The 7373-nt window shown below is 41.3% G+C and overlaps 1 protein-coding gene across 1 annotated transcript in view; it reads right to left on the reverse strand.

The window, feature by feature from the left end:
• Positions 1-3410, reverse strand: part of Rhobtb1 (Rho-related BTB domain containing 1) — a 67605-nt gene extending 64195 nt beyond the window's left edge. Inside the window, exon 1 of the mRNA XM_005385941.2 lies at positions 3355-3410. The gene's annotated coding sequence lies outside the window, so the exon portion shown is untranslated. The remainder of the gene's footprint in view (positions 1-3354) is intronic.
• Positions 3411-7373: the final 3963 nt, after the last annotated feature.

Consider the following 7373-nt stretch of genomic DNA (forward strand, 5'->3'; position numbering starts at 1 on the left):
GGGAGCCGCACCCGCCTGCAGGCGGCCGAGACCAGGGGCGACTGCGCTCCTCCCCTCCGCCCCGGAAGGATTCTTGGAAGCCCCTGGCGGCACCCCCGCCCCGGGGTTCTTCCCGCTGTTCCAGGTGGACTGGGCGGTGCTGAGCGCAGGCCCAGGGTAGTTTGCAGGCGCTCGTGTAGGAAACGCTCCTGAGTGCCCACAGGACGCCAGGGATCCTGCCAAGTCCCAAGGAGGTGACCGCAGACACAGCCACCCTGCCCTCAGGGAGCATTCAGTCGGCCTGCTAGTCTGTAAAGAGAACTACTGTGCTCAGCTATTAAAAGGGTTATTCATTTAATAAACCTTTATTATGAGACTGAGTGCCAAGGGCAGAAGACACAAATAAAGCAACAACGTGTGCTTGGCCTGAAGCAGTTCTCAGGTAATGCATTCCTGAGATACTGAAAGCCTGGGGGAAAGGGAGCCAGATTTCACTGTAAGGGCGATTTCTTTTTGTGCCTCCAACAGAACTTGTGAAAAAATGTAAAACCTACAAACTATTCTCTCCCCCACTCCCCTCCCCGAAAAACATCTTCAGCTTCCCAGCTGTATTATTCTCCTGCTGCAGGATTCCAGATACATTTCAGTGCAGTGGATATTTCTAACCCTCCTACGTTGGTGTGATACCTATGGCAAAGGCTCCCTTGATGCTCTCCGAATCCCCCCGAAGCCAGAGGAAGTTACACTTTTTTAGACAAGAAAAGGCATGAAGGACAGCTTGTTCTGTTTAAGCCAGAGTCATCATTATCAAGGCCCTACTTTTTGACACTAGAAGGAGAAGATAGGACAAAGTCCAACATGAGTGTCTTAAGAACTCAAGACAGATACACAAGGCCTGATCGTTTACTTGGCCCTAAACTGACTCTCCTTAGTATATTTAAAAATGACTCCATTTTGAAAGGCTTAATCAATAGGCATTCTTTTTCAGGATCACATTCCTTGAGAAAAGTTAATTAATCCGACCCTGTTGACTCCTAGCAATCAGCCCTCTTCATTGCAAGGCATTTCTCTTCAAACTGCCTTGGGGACTAAGAAATAGGATGGTAACTCAAACGAAATGGGAATCAACATGGATTGCAGCAGGCGCTTCAAATGTAGCAGGCACAGAAGTAGGTGGGGGGAGGCACTTTCTTCTCATTGAGTCCTCACAGCAGTCCACGAGGGAGATGTATTTAAAACTGGCCATTTTATAAATGAGGTAACTGATGTCCTGAAAAGCTAATTTTCTTAAGCTCTGACAGTTGCATTTGCACCTAGGTTGTCTGCAAAGTCTTATTCTATCACACCCCATCTTTCCTCACTTTCTTCCACTGCCTCTGTTATACATTTAAAAAGTTAAACGGTTTGCTGCTCTTCACAGACAGCTGCTGGAAGCAGATGACACCCATAGGAGGACCCTTCCTTGGCCAGCTTCTGCCCTTCCCTGCTAGGGGGCACTAATGCACACAGGCATCCAAAAGCCTTCTAAGTAGGTATAAAGATGAAGTACTCGGGGCTGGGGATTTAGCTCAGCGGCAAAGCGCCTGCCTGCCAAGTGCAAGGTCGTGAGTTCGGTTCCTGGTACCGGAGAAAAACCAAAACAAACAAACAAACAACAACAACAACAAAAAGATGAATTACTCCTCTTGAAATTACTGTACCTTCTTGAATGCACAAATATGAGGGAAAATGAGGAAGGAACTTGCAGTAAAATAAATTAGTTTCAACAGCAATCAAAATATCAAAGGGAAAATCACTGTTCTGTGAATTCCCTCCAAGCAAGGGCAGTGATCGGAGGAAGCATTATCACTCGGTGCTACACAACCCCAAACTTTATAAAACCTCATTCTGGAAAAGTTGCAGGAAATGCAGCCAGTTGTATTTTGCCAATGGGAAAAGAGAGAAAAGGAACAATAAGAAGTAACTCGTCCTGGAATCACAGCCACGATCATATCTGTGCTGTTTTTATTACCATAAAATAATCCTCTTCTGTATGCTAAAATTGATGCTTGCTATTAAAATCAATACCAAAATTGGTACCTATATACAATTATTGCAAGAAAACCAATATTTTGCTTTTAAATGCTTTGGTAGCCTGGTGTGGTGGCACCTGCCTATATCCTAGCACAGTGAGAAATGAGGATCAAGTTCCAGCCTAACCTGAGCAACTTCGTGAGATCCTGTCTCAAAGTAAAAGCAGAGCTGGTGGTGTGGCTCAGGATGAAAGCCCTGAGTCCAATCACCAGTATGGGAAAACAAATAAAAATCACACTCTTGTTGGTATTGCATACAAAAGGTTTTAAAACTTTTGATTTTTGGTGAATATGTTACCAAACTCATTGGATTAAAAGCAGTGCTATAATCAGAGTGCAGAACTGTTCTATTATCACAAAAACCCCTTTGTTTTTGCATCCCCCTCAACATTAATCTGTTCTCCACGTCTAGAGTTTTATCATTCTGAGACTGTTATATTAATGGGGACAGAGAGTATGTAACGTTTTGAGATTGACTTAAAAAAAAAAAAAAACTAACCATAATGTCCTTGAGGTTCATTCAGAGTGCTGCATCTATTAATAGTTTATTCCTTTTTATTGCTGAATAAATTTCTATTGTATGGATGGGCCCAATTTTGTTTATTCACCCACAGAATGATATTTGAGCATTTTGCTCTCATTAAAAACATTTGTTGTGGATTTTTACTTGAGCATGAGTTTTTTCCTTTGGCACGAATGCCCAGGAATTCAACTGCTGAGTTACATACTACGTAGACTGTTGATCTATTTTTTGAAGTGACTGTACCTTTTATAGCCCCACCGACGACTTGTGAGAGGATCTAGTATTGGTATTGTTACTCTATTTTATAGAACTTCTGTTTTACAAAATTTTACTTCCTGTAGTTGTGCAGACAGCGCATTGTAGCTTTAACTTGTACCGCCCTAATGGCTAATGGTGTTGAAGTTTTTTTTATCGTGCTGGGGACCGAACCCAGGGCATTACACGCGCAGGCATGAGCTCTTCCGCTGAGCCACTTCCTCCACTCCCTTTTGTTGGACATCTTTTTGTGGAATTATTCACCATCTTTCTCCTCTTTGCTGAACAGTCTGTTCAGGCCATTTTCCTGTTTTACAGTTGGTTGGTTTACTATTGAGTTTTTAGGCTTATTTTACACAGGCTGAGGTCACATTTTTCAAATAGGAAATTAAATACCTGTATTTTTTTTTTTTTTTTTTTTTTACCTGTAATATCTTAAACTCATTTTCAATTCAGTGACTATTGTTCCACATGTCTACTGCCAGCAGTTTTATGGAAAACATTCTCGGGTATAGAAGTACTTACATATGACTTCTGGAGAGGAGGTCTTCTCTTGTGCAGTGGCTCCTAACGGAAGCCAAGGATCCCGCGTGGGCAGCCCAGACCTGACCTTGTGCGCAGGCGCAGGCCTTGAGGCACTGGCTGCTACCGATCCGGCCTAACCCAAGGGGCGTTTCCGGCTGGTCAACTGTCTGGGATCCTAAATTTCAAGCTATTATTAGCTATTTGGAGAGTATTATCCAGGATGAGGAATTGCAGGTGCTACAGTGAAATTTCATGGATAAGTACTCACAGGGGCAAGACGAGAATAAGCTCACCCTAAGTGTGTTTGGCCGGCGGTCTATTTAAGAACAGAGTTAACAGGGCAGCTTTCACATGGCCAACCATTTTGCGTTACCCCGAAGACGAAGTAACTGGTGATGTTTTCGACACGCCTTTTACATTTCTGGATATGCTGGCTTCTGCAGACAGGCTTCTGGACCCCAGAATCAGAAAGCTAGGTACTGGACTTAAGCAGTCATTCAGTGACAACTTCTTTGCCCAAATCATCTTGGATGCCAGCTTTGCCCAAGAACTGGGATATGGCTCTCCCTCTCAGCAAAGTCTGAAAAGCAGGGACCCCAATGGGCTGGGCTGAGCTCTCTTAGTGATGACAGATAGAGAAAAGTGACCCTGTTCTGGGGGGTCTTCGTTAAACATTGATGAGTGGAAACTAAAATGACCTCCTGGGGCCCCGGTATTTCTGGAAACATCTTCTAGCCCTCCTACCAGAGGAAGTGCTTCTCCAAGATGCTTCTAGTCAGACTAATTGGGGCAAACCGATGGCCAGCTTTCTATCTGGGGGGCATTTTTCCAGCTCACATGTTGTTGATATGTCAAAAACATGAAATGCCCTACCATCAGTAACTGCTTCTTGACCAACTATCACAGCCAGGCTTTGCATAAAGCTGCGTCTTCACAGATTTCTCCTGCAGTAAAAGTGAAAAACCTTTCAGTCTGAGTGGTCGAGCTGTACGGAGTTTGGACTCCCACGAACGTATCACAGATGTTATAACAGTTCGGGAGATCCTTGACGGTCCTATTTTCCGCCCACTGGTCTGGGGAAATCAGAACTGCTTGGGCTGTGGAATCAACTGAAAGCTTGTGCTTTTGCTAAAAGCTACAGTGGAATTTGATTTTCATTCTTGGGTTTGTGGTCCAGTATATATCGCCATTGATCCTGATGTAGTTTCTAGGATAAACTTGTTTAAAAGCATGATTTGGGATTTTTTTAAAAAATGAATACTCAGGATAACTTAGTGAATCTAATCTTGAAATTTCCATGATTATCGTTTTAAAAATATAAACATTAGATACTGTGCTTTTTATTGTTAGTGATGTGAAGGCAAAATAGTTTTTACATTATAGTTCCTATTTCATTGGACATCAATAAATGAAGTACATATACTGGAAATGGACAAAAAGATGTAGTTTCATATAGCATATTAGAGCTTTTGTATGTGTTGACATAAAGTCCTTTCTGTATGGATTAACTCATTAGGTTTTCTGTTGGGCAGGATGAATTTGGTAGAAATGTAATTTTGCAAGCTCTGTTATTCTAACTACAACTTTCTTTTTGTTAAAACTCTCCTGAGAAGATGGTGTTCTACTGGTCTAGCTCAGCATGCGTAAGAGAGGGCAGCAAACAGCCTGTATGGTCCTCTGTCTGGCTTTGTTAGGGTACGGCATTACCAATCAGAAAACATGTACCTCATACTGCCAGAAAGAAGAAAAATACAAGAATTGAATGTTCAGTGGGTAGTTTTGGCTTTTTAAAGGTAACAGTAGGATACTATACCGGGAAAAAAATATATTTGCATTGGAAAGGAACATTTATCTCAGGAACAAACTAATATGATTATCCATTCTTCATAGTACAAAAGGTGTTAATGTAGGGCTTCAGCTTTACCTAATTAAAAATAAATCACATCTGTGTGTCATAGCGTGTTTAAGGCTATCTTTATTGACTGAAAAATTCATATAATACTTGTTTCTCAATAAAATCCCCCCAAATAAAAAAAAAATAAGCACACATTAAAGGGAGCAGAAGGTAGTACAATGAAAAAAAACTGTACTCTGGCTGTCCGCTCGTTAGCCATGTAATTCTGTTCCAGTTCCTTAACTCACAGTACCTCAGCATTCCATACATCAGATAGCGACAGGAATAACAACTTCCTACAGAGTTGCTGAAAATGATGTGAAATAATGTGAGCGGAAAATGTCTTGTAAAATGTAAAGTTCTGGACACACTGGAAGGTGTGAAAATGAGTTTCATTCTGAGGCCACTTAAAATGCTCTGCAGCACTGGATGTCGTTTGACTAGGGAGTGCCAACTATTAGCTATTCAGGATCTTCATCACTCCCACAATTCACTCTGCCCCCAAACTCTGCCTGAAAGCACCCTATATATTAGCCTCCAGAAAATTCTGTGAGGTAGAAAGTTAAATATCTGAGTATTGAGTTCTTTGCTCTGTCATTGACTTGTGAGGGATGGTTTTACCCCCATCTGTAGAAGTGAGCTAGAGAAATAAGTAGACTATAAATACATACCTCGTTCTGGGAACATGATTTCACCTATATTCATATCATATTTTCCTGTGTGCTGAACATATTTAATAATCATGTCAATTGCTACAACAGTCTTCCGAGATGGAGACGGGGAATGATGTTTCTCCAGAAGTCAAATGACTTGTTGTCAGTTAGCAGGGGGGGTGGATCCAGGATACTGACTACCTGATGTTCTGACTATGTGGGAGTAAATATTCTTAAGTAATTTAGCATGCAGTATACTAACTTGGATGTAGATACGACTCTAAAAGGAATATAAGTGTTTAGAAACCCCAGTACCTTGGAAGGAAACCTGAGTCCTTCATAGGAAAAAGCTATATCATGAGGCTTTTATTGAAGCAGGTGCTTGTGCCACTGAGCTATATCCCCAGCCCTGAGGCTTTTATTGAATTAGCATCACTATTCCTTTTATAACAGTTGCTCACCTAAACATGCAGAGGACCTGATTTCTTGTTTAGGACGCAACAACATCTGTCTCCATGCACACAACCCAGAGTTACTCCTTAACTGAGTACATATCTATGTTTACTCTTTCACCTGACCTCAGTTTACCACTCAGTAAACTGTATTTTATGACAAGTAGCTAGTTGCTTCCCATGTGAATGACTTAAGAAGTTACACACTTCAGGACTGACTCTGAAAGCAGACAAGCTCATAGCTTGTAAACATGAGCCAGTAACTCCTAGGGTCAGGGCAAAATCTCACTGCTCATCACACAGTCAGTCTCAGAGGAGCTGAAGTTTTGGCTAGGGTCATGGAAGCTCCATCTCCACTCAGTACTTTGAATAGCATTATGGACAGGAAAATCCATAGGAGATAGTTTTTAATGTAGGTTGAGGATCCCCAATCCAAAAATCCAAAATATTTCAAATCCTAAAAATTTTTAAGCACCGACAGGATGTCACAAGAGGAAAATTCCACACCATCAAACTTTGTGTTATGTACAAAACTATTAAAAATATTATATAAAATTACCTTCTGGCTATATAACATATATGAGACCTATTAAACCTAAATGGATTTCTTATTTAGATTTGAATCCCACCCCAAAGGTAACTAATTTTATGAGTATACAAACATTCCAAAATCCCCAAACCTCCAAAGTGTGCAATACTTCTGATCACAAATTATACTTAACACTTGATAATGATACTTAATCTGGAATGGTAAGTGATAAAACTTTTACAGGAATCCTTAGTTATAATTTCCTCCAATCGGTCACATGTACAGACCTTCTACATGACTTACAGACAGGTGCAATTCTAAAGGAAGACTGTCCTTCACTTGTACTGTAATCACTGCCAACACTGATCACACATGAAGACGCACTTTGAGATCAAGGAAATGTTTCAGAAAGATGAAAGTGTTATAAGCAGATAAGGTGCTAGTACGCATGAATGAGAACAAAAACTGTGATCACCATCTGGCATTCGAAT

The sequence above is a fragment of the Chinchilla lanigera genome, unplaced genomic scaffold (genome assembly GCF_000276665.1).
Source record: "Chinchilla lanigera isolate Chin_1 unplaced genomic scaffold, ChiLan1.0 scaffold00024, whole genome shotgun sequence".
In the NCBI taxonomy this organism is placed as follows: domain Eukaryota; kingdom Metazoa; phylum Chordata; class Mammalia; order Rodentia; family Chinchillidae; genus Chinchilla; species Chinchilla lanigera.